The sequence below is a fragment of the Hevea brasiliensis genome, chromosome 7, assembly GCF_030052815.1.
Source record: "Hevea brasiliensis isolate MT/VB/25A 57/8 chromosome 7, ASM3005281v1, whole genome shotgun sequence".
Taxonomy (NCBI): Eukaryota; Viridiplantae; Streptophyta; class Magnoliopsida; order Malpighiales; family Euphorbiaceae; genus Hevea; species Hevea brasiliensis.
Window position 1 is genome coordinate 89366127 of NC_079499.1, and position 22630 is coordinate 89388756.

The 22630-nt window shown below is 37.4% G+C and overlaps 1 non-coding gene and 1 pseudogene across 1 annotated transcript; one reads left to right on the plus strand and one right to left on the minus strand.

The window, feature by feature from the left end:
* The first annotated feature begins 4720 nt into the window (after positions 1-4720).
* On the plus strand, positions 4721-4827 carry LOC131181845 (small nucleolar RNA R71). The gene has a single exon (XR_009150321.1). It is a non-coding gene; the product is annotated as a small nucleolar RNA R71 (small nucleolar RNA).
* A 3727-nt stretch (positions 4828-8554) lies between these two features.
* Positions 8555-9196, minus strand: LOC110658674 (probable low-specificity L-threonine aldolase 2; annotated as a pseudogene).
* Between the last annotated feature and the right edge of the window lie 13434 nt (positions 9197-22630).

Sequence of the window (22630 nt, forward strand, 5' to 3'; positions counted from 1 at the left end):
AATATTGGATTATTTGCAAAGGATGAGCCGCGAGGCAATTTGGCCAATTGACCGAGAGTGACTCGACCTAATCACAAATAAAATCGGAGAAAAGAAAGTTTCGGAATCGATAATTAAATTAAAGAACTAATAGAAAAATAAATAGAAAAAAAAATGAAAAAAAGAGAAAAGGAAAGAGGTTGGAAAAGTCAAAAGTTATGACATCATGCATGATGTCATAACTAAATTAATAAATTGAATTAATTAATTTGGATTTAGGGGTCTTCCATAAGTAAAAAACGTGTAAAGGAAAACAAAGAAAAAAAATTAGGATTTTCTTCTTCTTCACCTCTCTCTTTGCCACCCCATTTTCCCCAAAATCCTCCATGAATGGTTCTTCAATTAAGCTTACATTTAAGCTAAATTTTCTTCACTTAACCTTCTTAACTTCCTTAAATACCTCACTAGAACCTTTAATCTCAACTTAAGCACAAGAAAGAGAGAGGAAAGAAAGAGAACAATTGAAGGCTTGGCATTTAAATTGAGGTTAGTATGCTAAACTCTTTAATTATCCATTCAAATCCATGTTTAGGTAATTAAGTGATCTTAGAACTTGATTTAAATGAAACAAACATGGGAGAAGGACCAAACTGAAATTCTGGCAGCTTGAGAGGAGTATGATTTACATGAATTTGATGCATTAGAATGAGTTTAAAAGCTTTGATTAGTTGAATGGTTAAGGTTAGGTGCACTAGTTGTGATTAAATGCATGAGATGGAAGAGCTAGGGTTTGAATGTTAGGGTTTTGAGGCAAAAATTTGGAGAAGTGCATAAATGGAGTGTTGGACCTATTGTGAAGTGAAATAATGGTCAATTATGACCAAATAAGTTGTGTGGGAATGGTAGAAAATTAAACCAAATTCGTAGGTCAATGGTCATGCTGCTAGCAGCATGACCAAACCTACTTTGAAGGACCAAAACTCAAATTTTACAAGCCTAATGGATATGCCACCAATTGGAGATGAAAATAGACATAAAAGAGCACAATTTTCATTAAGGAACCATGGCCAAAAACTAACCAAAACTTGGTGAAACAATTGACCAAAGTGAATTGATAGCAGGCTACCCCTGCACCAAACTGACCAAATGAATAGTAACTATTCATTTAGTCATAACTCGAGCTAGGTAGATCAAATTGACCTTAAATTTTAACCGTAATTAGATAAGATATAGATCTAAAACTTTCATGAAGGATACCAATCCAAATTATGTCATTAACCTAATCAAATCATTGAGCAAAGTGAAATTTACTGTACTGAGATTTCCAGAATTTCCATTTGAGCAGCAATGTTTGGATGGCTATAACTCCCTCTAGAAAACTCAGATTTAGGCGATTCTTGAACCGATGGAAACCTAAGACATAGTAGAACATTTCATATGAAGAAAGTTAGACCAAATTATGAACTTAACTTAATTAAATTACTGACCAAAGTTGGACCAAAATCTACCAGAACCCAAAAATGCAGTATGAACAGTGCACGTGAACAGTAAATTTATTTTGGCCATAACTTGAGCTACAAAACTCCGATTGAGGTGATCCAAAAATGAGAATATACTTAAGACAATAAGGAACATTTTCTATGAAGGAAGTTTTGTTAAATTCCAACAGTAGATCGACCAATGGAATAGTGCAACTTCGGAGAACCAAAACCGAAAATTGGCAATTTTGCCAAAATGACCTAAGCTTTAAACAAATGACCAAAACCAACAAGTTTGGTGACCAAAATGTGGTATGTGGGTGAAGTTGGAGTTCCCATACCTATTAAGCCTTAGAAAGTCAATAATTTGACTTGAATAGTGCAGTGAATAGTAACTCGAAACACAAAAATTTTGAGAACGTCGAATTTAACACGTTAGAGCTAGGTAAATGTGAAGTTAAGTTTATTTTGGATTTATTTTAAGTTTTAGTACTGAAACATTGGAAAATTTCGTGTTTCAGTGGAAAAGAATACCGGGACAGAACCCGAGGAGTCGAGTCAAGGCCAACAGGCGACTCGTTTGAGGTTTGTGCACAACATATACCTTTATAATCATCATTTGCATAATGTTTTGAATAATGTGAAATATTGGATTATAGCATTTTTATGATGTTTGATTTAAATTGTGAAAGTTATTTTGTATATTTGAAATGACAATGTTTAGCAAATTGTTAAGATAAGTTTTGAAACCACAGTGTCATGACCATATATTTGAACACCTCACTAGCACGACTAGTGGGGGTAATTAGTTTAGAATTTTGATTCCTTCTCTGGAGAAGTGTTGAGGTGTGCCAGTAGAAGAGGATGTGAATGGATATCCATATATTTGAGCTAGCTAGCCTGTGATATGATTTCTCTTTAGCCTCTGGCTATTGAGATTCTATTTGTTTCGAATGGCGTGATCTAACTGTGGATTTTATGAAATGTATTTGATACTTTGAAATGAACTTGGTTTACATGAAAAATCTTACAATGCATGATTGTATTTAATTTTCATGTTTAGCCAAATTTTTGAATGAATGTGCTTTAAGTTTTGCATAAAAATTATTTTTGTATATTGTGCACCACTGAGTCCTACTACTCAGCGATAGCTTTTATTGCTGTCGCAGATACAGAGACTAGAGGAGCAATGATCGAGTCACGAGAATTGAGGATCGTTCTGCTTTGAAGTCTTCGGGTATAATTTATACCCTAACTGTAAATACTCCTTTTGATGTATATATTGCACATAAATGTATGGACATGTAAAAATGGGTCTTGAGCAGCTTGTACACAAATTTGTATGAAGTTTGTAATAAAGTTTAGTTTGTGTTTCTTTTGATATAAATTTGTAAGGTTGTGTATAAATTATTTTGTTTTTAATGAAATATGTATGATATTGATTGACAGTATTTTGAGAACTATTGAACTTGTGAATTTTGAGAAATTGATTGAGTTTGATTGTGAAACCGAAGTAGTGGTTGAGAAAAACTTTTAGAAGTGCTTTTTACAGGTATTTGAAGAACGGTTTTCTCAAAATACAGAGGAAACTCTGTCAAAATTTCTATAGAATTTGCGGAAAACTAAAATGGACCAAAAATATTAACTAGTTTTAATTTTAACTAAATGTTTTAAATGCCTATTAGAAAATGCTCACCACTTATCAAAAATAAGAAAATTGTTTTAAAATCCCTTGTAGGGTACTTAATGAGTTATCGGTAGGTGAAGTTCGGTAGTTCATTAGGTATTCTACGGGATCATGTTATGCCTTACAGAGGGGTAAGGTGTGACACCCTTCAGGATACTTGATTGATCTGTCAGCTAACTGAAGAGTAATATGGGTTGGCTTTAGATCTCCCATATTGAGCTTCTCATAAATTGAGAGGGGCATGAGGCTAACACTAGCCCCTAAATCACATAAGGCTTTTGTAGAACATGATTCCCCAATGTGGCATGGAATTGAAAAACTCCCTGGATCCTTGAGCTTTGGGGGAAGTTTTCTTTGGAGGATAGAACTGCATTCCTCAGTTAAGGCTAAAGTTTCATCATCTTCAAGTTTCCTCTTGTTTGAGAGAATTTCTTTCAAGAATTTTGCATAAGAGGGCATTTATGAAAGAGCATCAACAAACGGCACATTTATGTAAAGCTTCTTCAAAACCTCTAAGAACTTCCCAAATTGCTTATCAAGCTTGGCTTTTTGAAATCTTTGTGGAAAGGGAAGTTGTGGCTTGTAGGGTTCAGGAGGTATATATTTCTCTTCCTTTTCTTCAATTTCCTCTTTACATTTTTCTGTACTCTCTTGTTTTTCATTCTCATCAGTTTCTTTCTTATTTTCTCTCTTCTCACTATTTTCACTCTTCTCATCATTTATAACTTTCCCACTTCTTAAAGTAATAGCTTGACACTGCTCTATTGGGTTTTCTGGTTGACTTGGAATTTTTCCAAAAGACTTGGCACTTGAGGAAGATGCTTGTTGTGCAATCTGATTTTCCAGCATTCTGTTATGTGTTTGCATCTGTTCTAGCCTTGCTTTCATCTCTCTCATCTCCTCATCATGCTTATTTTGGTTAGCAAGAATCTGTTGTAATAAAGCTTCAGTGGTGGAATTTTGTTCTTGCTGTTTTGGTGGAGGATTCATATTTTTCTGCTGAAAATTAGGCAATGGTTGCCTATTTTGCTGATATGGAACTCCTTGCTGCTGTTGTGGTTGAAAATTCTGATTTGGAACTTGACTTTGCTGATTTCCCCATAAAAAGTTGGGATGATTCCTCCAATTTGGATTGTAAGTTTGAGAATAAGGATTCCCCATTTTCTTGTTTCCATAATTACTAACATATGCAGCTTGTTCTCCATAATCTACTCCACAGCTGGTAGTTCCCTCTGCATAAGCCACTTGTTGTGAACTTCCAGATGATGATGATGAACTAACCAACATACTCAAATCTTCCATCTTCTTAGCAAGGACATTTGTAAGTGCATCAAATTTTGCATTAATCATGTTGAATGGATCAAGATCATACATTCCAGCAGCTTGCCTTTTTTGAGTTGGAGCTGGTCCTCTTGGACTACTCCAAAGATGAGTATTCTTTGCAATTTTCTCCAATAGCTCATAAGCTTCATCTTCATGCTTCATAATAAATTCTTCTCCTGTTTGAGCATCAATAATCCCTCTAATTGCAAGAGTGACATTTGTGTAAAAATTCTGGTTTATCATCCATTTCGGAATGGCATGATGTGGGCATTGTCTCTCTAATTCCTTCCATCTCATCCATGACTCATAGAGAGTTTCATCTTCTCTTGGTCTGAAAGCTATCATTTGATTCCTCAGTTCTTGAGTTTTTCCAGGTGGAAAATATTGTGCAAGAAATGCATCAGTAAGTTGCTCCCAATTTGTAATGGAGTTGTGAGGTAAAGAGTCAAGCCAATCCAATGCTCTATCTTTCAAAGAGAACGGGAATAGCTTCAATCTTGCTACATCATCAGACACTCCAGGTTGTTTTTGTATATCACAAATCATAGCAAATTTCTTCAGATGTGTGTGTGGATTTTCAGAAGGATGTCCTCCAAATTGAGAATTTTGAATCATTTGAAGAACTCCAAAATCCATCTTGTAACTATTTGCATCAATTCTTGGTCTTGCTATGCTCTCTCTCAAGTCATCAAAACGAGGAAAAGCATGATCCATCATACTTCCCCTAGGCAGATTAGCATTAACAACTTCTTCGCCATGGGCTGCATCTTCATTGTTTTGACCATTTCCAGCATTACCACCGATTCTAATTCTTTCATCAGCCATGACTTCTTCTAATTCAGTTTCTCTCAAGGCTTCTTTTCTTTTTCTGGTTTCTTTCTTGTTGGCCTTACAAAATTTCTCAATTTCAGGATCAAACAATAAGGATGTATCACTTGTGCTTCTAGCTCTTCTCATAAAAGATTAAAAGTACCTGAAAAAGAACAAACAAACACAAAATGAAAATATAACAAAGATAAAACTATAAACAACTAAAATAATCAAGAATTCAATCTTAAACAAACAACTCCCCGGCAACGGCGCTAAAAACTTGATGCGTCCCTACCGCAAGTGCACGGGTCGTACAAGTAGTATAGAAAAGATATCGATCCCACCAGGAGTTGTGTTAATGATTGAATTTTTGATATAAAAAGTTGAGTAAATTGAAATATTTTTGAAATTAAAGTGATGAATTGATGGGTATTGAGAATGTGAAATCTATGTATGCAAAATTAATAATCTATTCAACAATGTATTAATTAAACTAAAATTGCATCAAATTGAAATAAGCAAGTTCAAGTATGGCAATATTCAAAATGGCAAGTAATTAAATTCGATTAGAAATTAACAATGGTAAAAAGGCGATTCCGGAGTTCGGGATTTCATATTCGAGCTATTTTGGGATTTTAAATTGGTTATCCAATCTTGTGAAACTAATGGGTTTCAAGGAGATTAATTCTTAAATCCTTTGAATTCCCTTTCGAGTGAGACAAAGAGTGCCTTAATCAATCTAATCCGACTTTCGTGGACTTAGAGTTAATTAAGACCCATTAAGTTCTTTAATTAATCTGTGAATCCTCTTAATCCTTAGCCTATTTCTAGGTCTAAGTTAATTAAGTCCAATTTCTTGATTATTTATCACAGGGCCTTCTCCTTTCCGTGCTTCAACCATGGATTAAGAACATCACTTAATGGGATCCCACACTAAGCATGTCATTAAGCACACAAGAAATGAATAAAACTCATTAAGACCACAAAATATGGATTACCCAATCAAAATCCACAAAATATCTCAAATATTACAACCCTTACTCCATAATCAAAATAAAACTACTCACTATCCATAATGCTTACAAGATATATTGAGTTTAAATGGAAATAAAGCTTTAATCTAAGCTAAGGAATAAGAAATTAAACACTAGAAATGTAGAAAAATGTAAGGAAAGAAAGAAATATGCAAATCTTGGTTGAAAATGGTGTGGAAGGTGAAAGTGACTCCTCAAATTCTGCCTCTCCTCTTCTTTCCTTTTTCTGCTCCTTGTCTCACTTCTAAAATGGGAAAATGAGACTATTTATAGCATTTTTCTGACATGGAGCCCTAAAATGGTATGTTCTAGGAGGAATTATCAGGGAATCAGGGAATCTTCATTAATGAACTCTTTATGGGATTGCATAAGTGGACTACATAAGTTATGCGATCCCTTATGCGCTGGCTGATTCTGGTTCACTTATGCGAAACTGCATGACTTGGTGCATAGGCTATGCAAAATTCCGTGAAAGTGCATAAGGGAGGCGAGAATGTGCATAAGCTATGCAGTCTCCTTATGCACATTTCGGTTGGTTCTGGAACAGTGATTTTTCTCCTTATGCAGATCTGCATAGCTTATGCGGCAAGTTATGCACAATTTGATCAATGCATATTTCAGTTTGAAAACTTGTTTTTGACATCTTTGGCTGTAGAAGTCACTCCTCAATGGCAAAATTTCTCTTCAGTCCTTCAAAAACACCATTTTTCCTACAAAACAAAGTAAAAGATACAAATTAATCCAAAATCGACAATTATGGAAAACTAACTAATTAACTAATGAAATTAGCTAAAAATAACTAATAATAGAATAAAATAGCTATGAAATTAGACCTAAATGACTATGCAAAATGTATGCATCAATGAGGAAGAGGGATTGATTGGTTCTTAGGTTTGGAAAAAGGAGGGGGAGAGGAATATAAATGAGGGTAATTTTATAATCTAACTTACCATTAATTCTAAAATATGCTAAAAATAATAATTTGTTAACAAAATTAGATTACTTAATTAATTAATATAACTTTTAAAATAAAAAGTTTGACTAGTAACAAATCTTATAGACTAAATAAATTTTTTTTTTATGAAAATAAATGAAACAAAATAGATTATTAGTAAAGTGATAGTTAATCGAATTCAGATTCAATGGTTTATAACAATTGATCGAATTAAGATTCAACGATTCATAATGATTTTCCTCTCTCTAATATTATAATAGAAGGAAATTTAACAAAATGCTCTAAGTGCACTAAATAATCATATATTTATAGTTATCCTATATATTATGGAGAGTGAGTACAATCTCTGTGTGAGAGAGGGAGCATGTGACTTAGTATTACTAAATAAAACCTCTAATGCATAAAGGTGACACGAGTTTATTTTTTTATTTTTTTATTTTTATGAGCATATAATTTTATTGATAAAGATGAATGAGAAAAGGGAAAAACTTAAAGACAAAGAATACTAACCCATTACCCAAACAAGACCAAATCCTAGAAGAAAAGAAAGAAAAACCCATATAGCAAAAAAGTGAATAGCTAAACTTAAAATAGAACCATTACAACAATGCGATGAAAATCTCCAACCAAAGATCCCCCAAGTTCATAAAGGAAGATGTGAACTATAAGACTAAATGATCCACGAATGGAAGAGCCAAAATCTTAAAAATAAGCGAGTCCAAATATGAAGCTACTAATGATCTCCATATGAATCAAAGGCCCAAAACAGTGCATAAGCAAAAAATGAAAATAGGCGATCCCGAAATCCTTCAAAGAATAAAAGTACAATGAACTCCTAAACTTGGAAACCAATAAGGTGATAAAATTGCTTCGTGAAAAAATGCTGCCAAATAAGCAAAAGGTATGATCAAGGTAACCTAGCTGCCTAATGATTTGAGGGAAGAAATGAGAGGGACCATCCACCAAGCGATTTAGGAAAGAGATTAAACTCTAACTCCAAATTGAGAAAACATAACAACAAGAAGAATCCCAACACCTTTTCTTTTTTCCTTTTTTTTTTTTCATAAGCAAAATTACTTATTGAAGGAGCATATAACATAATGCATTGCCACCCCTGCACAAATGAGGCAAAAAAAGAGAAGAAACCTCACAGCATGAAATAAAACAACCCAAAAAGGTAAACCCATCTACATTTACACCTGGGCAATCAAATGACAAATTTATAGCTATCCTTTAAAAACTACAAAACAAGAACATAACCTAGTCTTCCTTACTAGACAATTCTTGTCTAGCCATAAATTTGTTCCAAGCACATGCATAGATTTTATGCAGTAAATTTTAAACTCTCCTTTATGTCCAAATACAAAATATTGGATTCTACAGTAGCGACATGCACTCTTAATCCTTTAATCTGGTTCAGTTCCTCTACCACCTGTGATAATTCTTAAGCTTCCCAACATTCTCTTGCATAGCAATTAAAGCAGCAGCACAAAGGATACCAAACTATCTTATCCCACCTCCTAATGTTTACAAAATTGAATACGCAACTTGAACAAGCCTGTGCACAGGAACTCCAAGTGCAAATGCTGCATTAACAATGCAAGCGCCATCAATGTGAAGCTTCAAACAATGCTTTTTAGCTAGATCTCCATTTATATCTATATAATCTACATATAGGCATTTACCACCATAGATGGCTTGTGAAATCTTAAAACAGATAAGCCTAATAGCTGGATACACAACTCCCCCTTCTTAGATCTCTAATTGTAGCTTCAAATTAAATAAAAAACCATGGCTCCATCCTTGTTATTCTGCACTAACCTTTGAAGTATACCTCTAAGAGTTAAAATGCCTCGATTCTAAAAATATAGATGAGGGCATTGTGCCAAAGAACAACTTTAGACCAGAGATCCACTATTCTAGTTACCATTTTTGCTCTGTGGAAGTTTCTTTCTTCTTCGTTGTAAATAAAAGAACTTTAAACCTTTAAGCTTGGTTCAAAGGAAGTTTCTTTATCGAACTAATGCTCACTTCCTTATAGTTTGCCAAGCTTTAAAAGTTAATCTTGCTCCAATAACATCAATACAAAATAAGTTTCCATGGCGTTGCCCATCTTGCAATTGGTTAAAAAACACTCACCCAACTAAGAATCCTAGTACCTTATATGACCATAGTGTTAAAGCTTACAACACCAGCCTAATGGTATGTAGAAAAATGGTTCATTCCTAAGTGTATTTTGTTTTTGTTGAGAGCTTTAAAGAAGGGGCTTGTTGTGTTCAATAATTTTTGGTATTAGAGTCATATTAGCTAGCAAATTGGTGAAAGGTTTCTTTGCTGATAAAATAAGTGATCTTCAAGTCGTTAGGGGAATCAAAAGGCTCAATAACTAAAATTACAACATATAAGCAACGTGCATGACGTCCTACATGCAAGACCAATAACTGTGGGAGGTCATCAGTGGAAGCAAACTTGTACAAGCAGAGGTAGAGGATGCAAATGGTGCCTTATAGAAGCAGAAGGTAAAAGCAAGCAAAGCAATATTTGCTCTAAAGACTACAATCGAAGAAGACATGTTGGAGCACATCCAAGATGCTAAAACACCAAAAGAAGCTTGAGACAATTGGCTACACTTTTCTCAAATAAGAACAACACAAGGCTATAACTTTTATAAAGTGAGTTATTGTCAATGGCACAATGTGATATGATGGTTGCCTAGTACTTTCATAATGTGAAGTCAATATTTCGTCAAATATCAGAACTAGATCTAATAGCTTCGACTAGTGTAACACCCTCCCGGTAACCACTCCGTACATCCTACTGTTCCGGTGACCGGTGTCGGTCCGGACAGCTAGAACGTCCGGAAAAAAATAATTAAACTTAAGAGAGGGACCATAATTAACTCAAATATTAATAAGAAACACTTAGTAAAAATTTTAGAAATAAAATACAACCAAGTCAAACGAGCCGGTGCCCAAGCGATGGGTAATCGGAGGGAAGTTACGGTTCTCGCAACGAGGAGCCCTAGACCCAAGGGAAAAATTATAAAATAATTTTTGGGACTCCAGAGAAGGGTCATTGAGGTTCCTATGGCATTAGAATGCCAAGAAAATACCTAGAAAAATTTTTCAATCGGTACAGCCAATTTTGACCCGTTAAGCCAAACGGAGGGCATTTTGGTCATTTCGCCTTCGGAGGTGATTTTTGGCCGACTTGTCCAGTTGAGTAAATAATTAATATGACATAAAATATGAATAAACATTACTAGAAATTAAATTGAAAATGAGTAGTGGAGGAAAGAAAAGAAATTGAGGAAAAAGGGCTATTTATGACATCATGGTGATGTCATTTATAATTACCAACCAATCACAATTAAGCACCCATTTGACTAACAAATTAAAGAGATAAATAAAGACTAAAGAAGACCAAAAAACCAGCAGCCATCTCTCTCTCCTCTAGTGCAGCCGAAACCTCTCCCTTCCACCCTCCATTGAAGTTCAATCAAGCAAGCTCAAATTCCTACCTTGTTTCACCATAAAATCCTAACCTCACTTCATTAAAATTTTACCCTACACCTTAAACAAGCTTTTGGCAGCCTAGAAAGTGAAGGAAAGTGAAGTTTTGAGTGAGGAAAAATCTACCCTAATCAAGGTTAGTGCATTAGATACTTAAAACTCCTTATTTTCATGATTTGCAGCTTGAATTGAGTAAGAATTGTAACTAAAATGAACAAGAATTATGTGTACACATATTATGAATTTTTGGCAGCCCTTGTGAAGGAATTATTTTGATTGTTTTGATGGACTTAAAGTGGGCTATAGATCAAGTTTAAACCATGTGTGTATGTGATTATTGAAGGAGCTAATAATTAAGGTGTTGTGAAAACTTATAATGGAACTAGGGTTTTGAAGAGTGAAAAATTGGCTTGGCTTGGGAAATTGTTAGAGCACATTTTAATGGTCAATTAGTGACCATTTTAGGTAAGTTGACCATAATTAGAACTGAAAAATAGTATGGTAAAGTGAAGGTGAAATCTGCCCTAGGACAGTAGCAATGGACTGAGATTTTAGTCCAATTACACAGCCATAACTTTGGCTGTGTTGGTCCAATTGGTGTTTGGCCAATTGGATATGAAACTAGGCTTATAATGGCACATTTTTGCTGAAGAAACCATGCCCAAAAGACCAAAGCAAGAGGACCAAAACTTGGGCCCAATCCGGACACCCTGCAACTGATTCTGCAGAATTGACCAAATGAACAGTAACTGTTCATTTGGCCATAACTCACTGTAGATTTGGTAAATTGACCTGAAATTTTTACAGCAACAAGTTAAGACATAGAAAAACAACTTTCATGAAGGAACCTACCCCAAATTATGGCCAAAACCCATCCAACCAAGTGACTCTAGTTACTGTTCCTGTTACTGTAGATATGGTCAATTCTGCAGATTGGCAATCCGGCCAGCTGTGGTTTTTGAGCCATATCTGGAGCTACAAAACTCCAAATAGAGTGATTCAAAAAAGGAAATTCAACTAGACAAAATAAGGAACAACTTTCATGTTTTACATTTCTTCAAATTTCCACAGTAACAGTGTCCAATGGAACAGTGAAATTGACTCACCAAAACTGAAAATTCTGCTTGTGTTGGTTTACACTTTGAAATGGTATTAACACTTAATGCCAACAAGTTTTAAACACAAAATGTGGTATGTTGGGAGTGCCAAAGTCAATGTACATATTTTCTATCCAAAAGTCAACATTTTTGTTGACCAATGAGGTGAATAGTAACACCAAAACTTGAAATTCACAAATTGAAGAATTTAAAAGTTTCAAATGCCCTAGTATACCTAACAAGATTGGTTTGGATAGTTTGGCATGCCAATAGGGTCCAGTTAGCAGTACTGCACATGGCAATATGCCATTCCGTGATTTCATGGCTTTTAGCCATTCTGACTTTGTATTGAGATTTGGCCTCGTGCCTGATATTATTTACAGCTTGTTAGCTATTCTGTTACACACCGGGAGATGCATATGTGACCGATGGTGTGACGGCCCGAGGTACTAGGTACCCAAAGGCGCTTTACCTGTTATCCATCCAAATATCCGTGTATGTTACTTGGGGCAACCAAATGAATAAAAGTGAACAACGTTAATGAAATAATGAATATACCAATACCAAATAAAGAAAGCATACACATTTATTTTCTTGCTATTTCCTTTTATTATATTATTGCACCACTAAGCATTATTGCTTAGCGCGTTGCTTTTGCCACGCGTAGGTACTGAAGATCCAGATCGTGAGCCCGGTGAGACCACGATCGGGTGAGTCCATCCTGCAGATTCGCACGATCCTTGTCACCTCAACTTCTACAGTGCATTGGTAGGACATTAGGTGTCATTTTGACATTTTGTAACTTAACTTTGTTTTTCTCATATGTAATTAAACTTGTGTAATGTATATTGATGTTTATGTAAATTATGAAAATTGTACTTGTGAATGGAAATGTAAATGTTTACTTGTGATTTATATGTGATCATCACATGTGATGGATGATTGAGAACTGGAATTGAAATGTTGTTGAGATCTTAATGTTGAGATTTTGTTGATAAATTGAAGTTGGAATTGTTTGGAAATTATTTGGACGTGTTTTTAACAGGTTCCGAAGAACTGTTTTCTCCATTTTTAGCCGGTACTCCGCCGGATTTTCTTTAAAATTTTTTGAACCCCAAATAAATAATAATTTTGATAAATGGCTTAAAAAAATCATATTTTATAAATTAGCTTCAAAAGCATGACACAAATTAAGTAAGGTATATTAGAGTGTGCCAGTACACCGTGTGGTATTACTTACTCGGGTATACTGTACACGGGTAAGGGGTGTCACATTTAGTGGTATCAGGGCACGGTTTAGGCATTTTTGGGCCTAGATTGAGTCCATACCATGCATTGCATTTGTAAGAGTCGAGGTGACACTAACACAGATCTGTTTATCTTTCTTATTTTGAATAGGATATGGATCCTTCATCTCAGAGAGCCGTTGAGGAGGAAGTGGAGAGTCATGCTCCACCTGCAGCAGCTGAGACTGGGGGCATGAGAGAATCTGCTCACACCAGTGTGAGCCTGCTCAGCCTCCACAGGCCATGTTCCAACAAATGGCCTACTTCTTCAGACAAATGGCCGGGGTAATGCCAGCACCACCACCACCACCACCAGCTCCACAGCAGAAATCATACCTGGAAAGGCTAAGAAAGTTTGGAGCTGTGGACTTCTATGGCAAGAGAGAAGATGACTCTGTTGCAGCCGAGAATTGGTTGAACAGAATAGGTAGAGTCCTAAAACAACTCCACTGCACTCCAGAGCAAAACTCGAAGCCGCCATATCTTTCTTTGCAAGATGATGTATATGAGTGGTGGGACACCGTGTCCAAAGTGAAGTGCAAATGGAAGCTATAACTTCGGACTTCTTTATATCAGAATTAAAGAAGAAATATGTGGGTACTCAGATATCCGGAAGAGAGAAGAAGAGAGTTTATTAACCCGAGGCAGACACCGATGGCCGAATATGAGAAGGAGTTTGTTCGATTAAGCCATTATGGAAGGGAGATAGTCCCTAATGAAGCTGAAAGGTGCAAGAGATTTGAAGAGGGACTAAATGACAACATCAAGATCCAGCTCACTGCCTTGGGAATCACAGAATTTACTAAGTTAGTGGAAGCTGCAATAAAGGTGGAAAAAGTAAGAATCAGTGAGCAAACCAGAAGGGAAAGACAGCAGAAGAGGGGACCGGGTCAGTCCAGCTCATCTCCTGCATTTGGGAAGAAGTTCAAGGGTCCTCCTGCACAGAGTTCAGCTCACCACTGTGGTCGTGGTCACCTCAGGGCCCAGGCCACAGTTCACCCCTAGGAGAGGTCAGTCCACACCATCAGTGGGCAGCTCTCCAGGGATGGGGTTCAGGGGACCAGCCCCAACATCTTCTGCATGTCCGCATTGCCTGAAATGGCACAAGGGGGAATGTTGGAGAGTAACTGGTGCCTGCTTGAGGTGTGGGTCAACAGAGCATCAGTTGAAGAACTGTCCACGCAGAACTGTCCACGCAGAACTACTACAGCTGCTCCAACACAAGCAGACAGACCTGCTCCTGCACCACCAAGGGGTAGAAGGTCTGGTAAATCCGAAGCTGTGGGACCATCTCAGAGGCCTGCATCTGAGCCAGCAGAGAGGCCAATGTACCACCGCCGTAAATTATGCCTTGAGAGCTCAGGAGGAGCAAGATGCCCCGGACGTCATCAGGGGTACGTTCTCCCTCTACACTACACCTGTGCATGCATTGGTGGATCCAGGATCCACTCATTCATACATCTGCATCAACTTACCCGTAGAAAGGGGGATACTAGTAGGGGAGAGTGACCAAGACATTCTGGTCACTAATCCATTGGGTCACAGTGTGGTAGTGAACAAAGTATACAAGGGTTGCCCGTTAAGGATTCAGGGGTATGGATTCTTGGCAGACCTAATTGAGTTGCCCTTCCATGAGTTTGACGTGATATTGGGAATGGATTGGTTATCACGTCATCAGGCAATAGTTGATTGCAAATTGAAGAGAATTTCTTTGAAAACTCCTAAGGGTAATGAAATTACAGTTGTGGGTGAAAGGACAGATTTCTTGTCCAATGTCATCTCAGCCACTGTTGCAAGAAGAATAATGAGAAAAGGCTGTGAAGCCTACCTAGCACATGTGGTGGATAGTAGGCAGGCTAAGCCAAACCTGAGTGACATACCCACAGTGAGAGACCTCCCAGAGGTGTTTCCTGAAGAGTTGCCTGGTTTGCCACCAGAAAGGGAAGTTGAATTTGCTATTGAGACACCGTACAAAGCACCCATTTCCATAGCTCCTAATAGGATGGCACCCACTGAATATAGGGAGTTGAAAAATCAGATGCAAGAGATGCTTGATAAGGGGTTCATACGCCTGATGTGTCACCATGGGGAGCTCGATCGCTTGTGAAAAAGAAGGATGGGACTTTGAGACTATGCATCGTTTACCGGCAGTTGAATAAAGTGACTGTGAAGAACAAATATCCGTTGCCTAGAATTGATGATCTGTTTGATCAGTTGAAGGGAGCAGGAGTGTTTTCCAAGATTGATCTTAGATCAGGATATCATCAGTTGAGGGTGAAGGATGCAGATGTGCCAAAGACTGCATTCAGGACCCGATATGGGCATTATGAGTTCCTAGTGATGCCCTTTGGCTTAACAAATGCACCAGCGGCATTCATGGACCTTATGAACCATATCTTCCATCCACACTTAGATCGGTTCGTAGTGGTCTTTATTGTTGATATTTTGGTGTATTCCGAGACCAGGGAAGAACATGATGAGCATTTGAGGATTGTTCTGCAAACCCTGAGAGAAAAGAAGCTGTATGCTAAGTTGTCCAAGTGTGACTTTTGGCTGAATGAGATTGCATTCCTTGGACACATAGTGTCAGCTGATGGGATTAGAGTGGATCCCAAGAAAATAGAAGCAGTGATGGAATGGAAGCCTCCTAGGAATACAACTGAGGTCAGAAGCTTCTTGGGGCTAGCTGGGTATTACAGAAGATTTGTGAAGGGATTTTCCCTAATAGCTGCTCCAATGACCAAGTTGTTACACAAGAATATCAGATTTGACTGGAATGACAAGTGTCGCACCAGCTTTTGAGAAGTTGAAGGCTATGTTGACAGATGCAACAGTGTTAACACAGCCAGTGTCAGGAAAGGACTTCGTGGTCTACAGTGATGCCTCACATAATGGGTTAGGGTGTGTATTGATGCAAGAGGGGAAAGTGATCGCCTATGCTTCCAGGCAGCTAAGGCCACATGAACAGAACTACCCTACCCATGATCTAGAGCTCGCAGCAATTATCTTCACACTGAAGATATGGAGGCATTACTTGTATGGTGAAAAGTGCTACATTTACACAGACCACAAGAGTCTAAAATATTTGCCAACTCAGAGGGAGCTCAACCTTAGACAGAGGCGATGGATTGAGTTCCTGAAGGACTATGATTGTGTGATTGACTATCATCCTGGGAAGGCAAATGTAGTTGCTGATGCTTTAAGCAGAAAGTCCATCACAGCTTTGAGATCATTGAATGCCCGTCTAACTTTGATTCGAGATGGAACTATTTTGGCTGAGTTGCAAGTGAGGCCAAACCTGCTACAACATATTTTAGATGGGCAAAAGGCAGATGGAAAGTTAACGGCCATTATGAGCAAAATCCCAGAAGGAAAAGCAACTGACTATGAGATAAAAGCAGATGGGTGTCTGTATTACAAAGAAAGACTGTGTACGGTAAGATGGGGAAGTGAAGGCCAGATTCTGAAAGAGGCGCACACTAGTGTATATGCTATGCACCTGTGAAGTACAAAGATGTATCATGATCCAAGCTTCAGATTGGTGGCACGGTATGAAAAAAGACATAGCTGACTAAGTGACTAAATTCTTGACATATCAGCAGTTCAACGCAGAACATCAAGTTACATCGGGTTTGCTACATCCTATACGCATACCGAATGGAAGTGGGATCGGTCACCATGGATTTTGTAAGTGGTCTACCTCTCACCCGAAAGAAACATGATGCAGCATGGGTAATAGTGGATAGATTGACCAAGTCAACACACTTTCTGCCAGTTAGGACTGACTACTCACTGGAGAAGTTAGCAGAATTGTATATCGCTGAGATAGTTAGATCGCATGGAATTCCACTTTCCATCATATCCGATCGAGACCCAAGGTTTACATCGAGATTTTGGAATAAGTAGCAAGAATCCTTGGGTACACAACTCCACTTCAGCACATCTTTCCATCCTCAGCCGGATTGGCAATCAGAAAGAGTAATCTATGTAAACAATTGAAACCAATGAAATTGATACAAATATTGAATTGAAATGATAACAATAACATGAAATATATGTCAGGTCCTTGAGGATATGCTGAGGAGTTGTGTCATTGAGTTTGAGGGAAGTTGGGATAGATACCTCCCATCGCGTAATTTCCATACAACAATAGCTACCAAGCTAGCATTCAAATGGCCCCATATGAAGTAATCGTATGGGAGAAAATGTAGAACTCAGCAGTCCGGACTGAATTGGGTGAAGACAAATCGGTAGGGCTGCACACGTGAAACAGATCGAGGAGAAAGTGAAACTAATTAAAGCCAATCTCAAGGTTGCCTCAGACAGACAGAAATCCTATGCCGACTTGAAGAGAAAAGAAATAGAATATGGGGTTGGCGACAAAGTGTTCCTCAAGGTATCACCATGGAAGAAGGTATTGAGGTTTGGAAGGAAAGGTAAGTTGAGCCCTAGGTTCATTGGCCCATATGAAATCATTGAACGTGTGGGTCCAGTGGCCTATAGGCTAGCTTTACCACCAGAGCTGGACAAGATCCACAATGTGTTTCACGTGTCTATGCTCAGAAGATATCGCTCAGATCCTTCACATGTCATCTCCAGAGAAGAAATTGAAATACAGCCGGATTTGACATATGAGGAAGAACCTCTACGGATCCTAGCTCGGGAAGTAAAAGAATTAAGGAACAAGCAGATTCCATTGGTGAAAGTGCTCTGGAGGCACCACAACACCAAGGAGGCAACTTGGGAAAGTGAAGAAACGATGAGGCAATAGTTCCCTCAACTGTTTGCATCAGGTAAATTTCGAGGACGAAATTTAAATTAGAGGGGAAGAGTTGTAACACCCTCCCGGTAACCACTCCGTACATCCTACTGTTCCGGTGACCGGTGTCGGTCTGGACAGCTAGAACGTCCGGAAAAAAATAATTAAACTTAAGAGAGGGACCATAATTAACTCAAATATTAATAAGAAACACTTAGTAAAAATTTTAGAAATAAAATACAACCAAGTCAAACGAGCCGGTGCCCAAGCGATGGGTAACCGGAGGGAAGTTGCGGTTCTCGCAACGAGGAGCCCTAGACCCGAGGGAAAAATTATAAAATAATTTTTGGGACTCCAGAGAAGGGTCATTGAGGTTCCTATGGCATTAGAATGCCAAGAAAATACCTTGAAAAATTTTTCAATCGGTACAACCAATTTTGACCCGTTAAGCCAAACGGAGGGCATTTTGGTCATTTCACCTTCGGAGGTGATTTTTGGCCGACTTGTCCAGTTGAGTAAATAATTAATATGACATAAAATATGAATAAAAATTACTAGAAATTAAATTGAAAATGAGTAGTGGAGGAAAGAAAAGAAATTGAGGAAAAATGGCTATTTATGACATCATGGTGATGTCATTTATAATTACCAACCAATCACAATTAAGCACCCATTTGACTAACAAATTAAAGAGATAAATAAAGACTAAAGAAGACCAAAAACCAGCAGCCATCCCTCTCTCCTCTAGTGCAGCCGAAACCTCTCCCTTCCACCCTCCATTGAAGTTCAATCAAGCAAGCTCAAATTCCTACCTTGTTTCACCATAAAATCCTAACCTCACTTCATTAAAATTTTACCCTACACCTTAAACAAGCTTTTGGCAGCCTAGAAAGTGAAGGAAAGTGAAGTTTTGAGTGAGGAAAAATCTGCCCTAATCAAGGTTAGTGCATTAGATACTTAAAACTCCTTATTTTCATGATTTGCAACTTGAATTGAGTAAGAATTGTAACTAAAATGAACAAGAATTATGTGTACACATACTATGAATTTTTGGCAGCCCTTGTGAAGGAATTATTTTGATTGTTTTGATGGACTTAAAGTGGGCTATAGATTAAGTTTAAACCATGTGTGTATGTGATTATTGAAGGAGCTAATAATTAAGGTGTTGTGAAAACCTATAATGGAACTAGGGTTTTGAAGAGTGAAAAATTGGCTTGGCTTGGGAAATTGTTAGAGCACATTTTAATGGTCAATTAGTGACCATTTTAGGTAAGTTGACCATAATTAGAACTGAAAAATAGTATGGTAAAGTGAAGATGAAATCTGCCCTAGGACAGCAGCAATGGACTGAGATCTCAGTCCAATTACACAGCAATAACTTTGGCTGTGTTGGTCCAATTGGTGTTTGGCCAATTGGACATGAAACTAGGCTTATAATGGCACATTTTTGCTGAAGAAACCATGCCCAAAAGACCAAAGCAAGAGGACCAAAACTTGGGCCCAATCCGGACACCCTGCAACTGATTCTACAGAATTGACCAAATGAACAGTAACTGTTCATTTGGCCATAACTCACTGTAGATTTGGTAAATTGACCTGAAATTTTTACAGCAACAAGTTAAGATTTAGAAAAACAACTTTCATGAAGGAACCTACCCCAAATTATGGCCAGAACCCATCCAACCAAGTGACTCTAGTTACTGTTCCTGTTACTGTAGATATGGTCAATTCTGCAGATTGGCAATCCGGCCAGCTGTGGTTTTTGAGCCATATCTGGAGCTACAAAACTCCAAATGGAGTGATTCAAAAAAGGAAATTCAACTAGACAAAATAAGGAACAACTTTCATGTTTTACATTTCTTCAAATTTCCACAGTAACAGTGTCCAATGGAACAGTGAAATTGACTCACCAAAACTGAAAATTCTGCTTGTGTAGGTTTACACTTTGAAATGGTATTAACACTTAATGCCAACAAGTTTTAAACACAAAATGTGGTATGTTGGGAGTGCCAAAGTCAATGTACATATTTTCTATCCAAAAGTCAACATTTTTGTTGACCAATGAGGTGAATAGTAACACCAAAACATGAAATTCACAAATTGAAGAATTTAAAAGTTTCAAATGCCCTAGTATACCTAACAAGATTGGTTTGGATAGTTTGGCATGCCAATAGGGTCCAGTTAGCAGTACTGCACATGGCAATATGACATTCCGTGATTTCATGGCTTTTAGCCATTCTGACTTTGTATTGAGATTTGGCCTCGTGCCTGATATTATTCTGACTTGTTAGCCGCTTCTGCACACCGAGATGCATATGTGACCGATGGTGTGACGGCCCGAGGTACTAGGTACCCAGTGCCAGTTTACCCATTATCCAGTCCAGTCATCTAGTGTAGGTTACTTGGGGCAACCAAATGAATAAAAGTGAACAACGTTAATGAAATAATGAATATACCAATACCAAACAAAGAAAGCATACACATTTATTTTCTTGCTATTTCCTTTTATTATATTATTGCACCACTAAGCATTATTGCTTAGCGCGTTGCTTTTGCCATGCGTAGGTACTGGAGATTCCGATCGTGAGCCCAGTAGACCACAGACTGGGTGAGTCCATCCTGCAGTTTTGCACAGTGTCCTTGTCACCTCAACTTCTGCAGTGCATTGGTAGGACATTAGGTGTCATTTTGACATTTTGTAACTTAACTTTGTTTTTCTCATATGTAATTAAACTTGTGTAATGTATATTGATGTTTATGTAAATTATGAAAATTGTACTTGTGAATGGAAATGTAAATGTTTACTTGTGATTTATATGTGATCATCACATGTGATGGATGATTGAGAACTGGAATTGAAATGTTGTTGAGATCTTAATGTTGAGATTTTGTTGATAAATTGAAGTTGGAATTGTTTGGAAATTATTTGGAAGTGTTTTTAACAAGTTCCGAAGAACTGTTTTCTCCATTTTTAGCCGGTACTCCGCCGGATTTTCTTTAAAATTTTCGGAACCCCAAATAAATAATAATTTTGATAAATGGCTTAAATAAATCATATTTTATAAATTAGCTTCAAAAGCATAACACAAATTAAGTAAGGTATATTAGAGTGTGCCAGTACACCGTGTGGCATTACTTACTCGGGTATACTGTACACGGGTAAGGGTTGTCACAACTAGTGGAAACCAAGATGAAAAAAATAATCATCCATGGTTTAAGACTTAAATTTAGAGGCATCATTACTGCAGTACAGCGATGGCCAAATCAACCATCACTTATTGAGTTTAAAAGTTTAGTTACTGGTCAAAAAGCCATGGCTAAGCAAATGGGAGGAGTCTCATTGAAGGGTGAGGAGGAACCACTCTACATCAATAAAAGCAGAAGGAATAACAAGCAGCATGCCACTAGTGGATCTAAAAGGAATGATGATAAGGTAAAAAGACATCAAGGTGAGAGGAGTTCTCATTCAGGAGGAGCTTCAAATAATCATGGCAACAGTAAAAGGTTTGAAGGGAAGTGCTACAATTATGGGAAGAAGGGTCACATGGAAAAAGATTGTTCATCCACGAAAAGGTCCATGGAAAGCAACGCTGCTACTTCCAATACAAAGGAGAAAAGGGAAGATGATTAGGACGTTGCAGCATTCTTTGTTGAAGTGGAGGAGTTAGCTCTCACAGTAACAACATCTGAATAGATTGATTATGAGAATGATTGGATCGTTGACTCAGGCTCCTCAAATCATATGACAGGTGATAAAGAAAAGTTACAGAGCTTGTTAGAATACAAAGGAAGCCGTGTGGTGGTGACAGCCAACAATTCTAAGTTATCGATAGCTCATATCGGTAAGATGATAGTTTTTCCCTAATATAGTGCTAACTAGATGTCACTTCAAAATGTCTACCATGTCCCAGGTATGAAGAAAAATTTGCTTTCAGTAGCACAATTAACATCATCAAGTCACTTTGTTTTGTTTGGCCCACAAGATGTGAAGGTGTATCGTGATCTCAAGAATTCAATAAATCCAATAGTGAAGGTACGAAGATTAGAATCAATTTATGTGATGTCAATAGAGTCTGCATATGTAGAAAAGACTAAATGGAATGAGACAGCAGATTTATGGCATATGTGGTTAAGTCACATTAGCTACTCCAAACTAAGTGTGATGATAAACAAGTCAATGCTTAAGGGACTTCCCTAACTTGAAGTAAGAACAGACAGTTTGTGCAGGGTGTCAGTATGGTAAAGCATATCAGTTACCATATGAAGAGTCCAAGTTTTAAGCAAAGAAACCATTAAAGTTAATACACTGTGATGTGTTTGGACCTGTTAGGCAGCCATCAATTGGTGGGATGAAATATATGATAATTTTTATTGATGACTTTTCTAGGTATGTCTGGGTTTTCTTTTAAAAGAAAAATCTAACACATTTTCAAAGTTTAAAGAGTTCAAAAAGGTTATTAAAGCAGAAGTTGGTAACCAATTTCTGCGCCTACACTAACAATAGGGGAGAGTATAGCTCAGAAGAGTTTTCCTAGTATCTATAAGAATGCTGAATACGTCATCAGTTCACTTGTGCAAACACACCACAACAAAATAGTGTAGCGGAGTGAAAGAAAAGAACCAACATTTTATAAAAATTTGTTGAAGTATGCTTCATGCAAAGAACATACCTGGAAGATTTTGGTAGAAGCAATAAGCATTGCAGCCTTT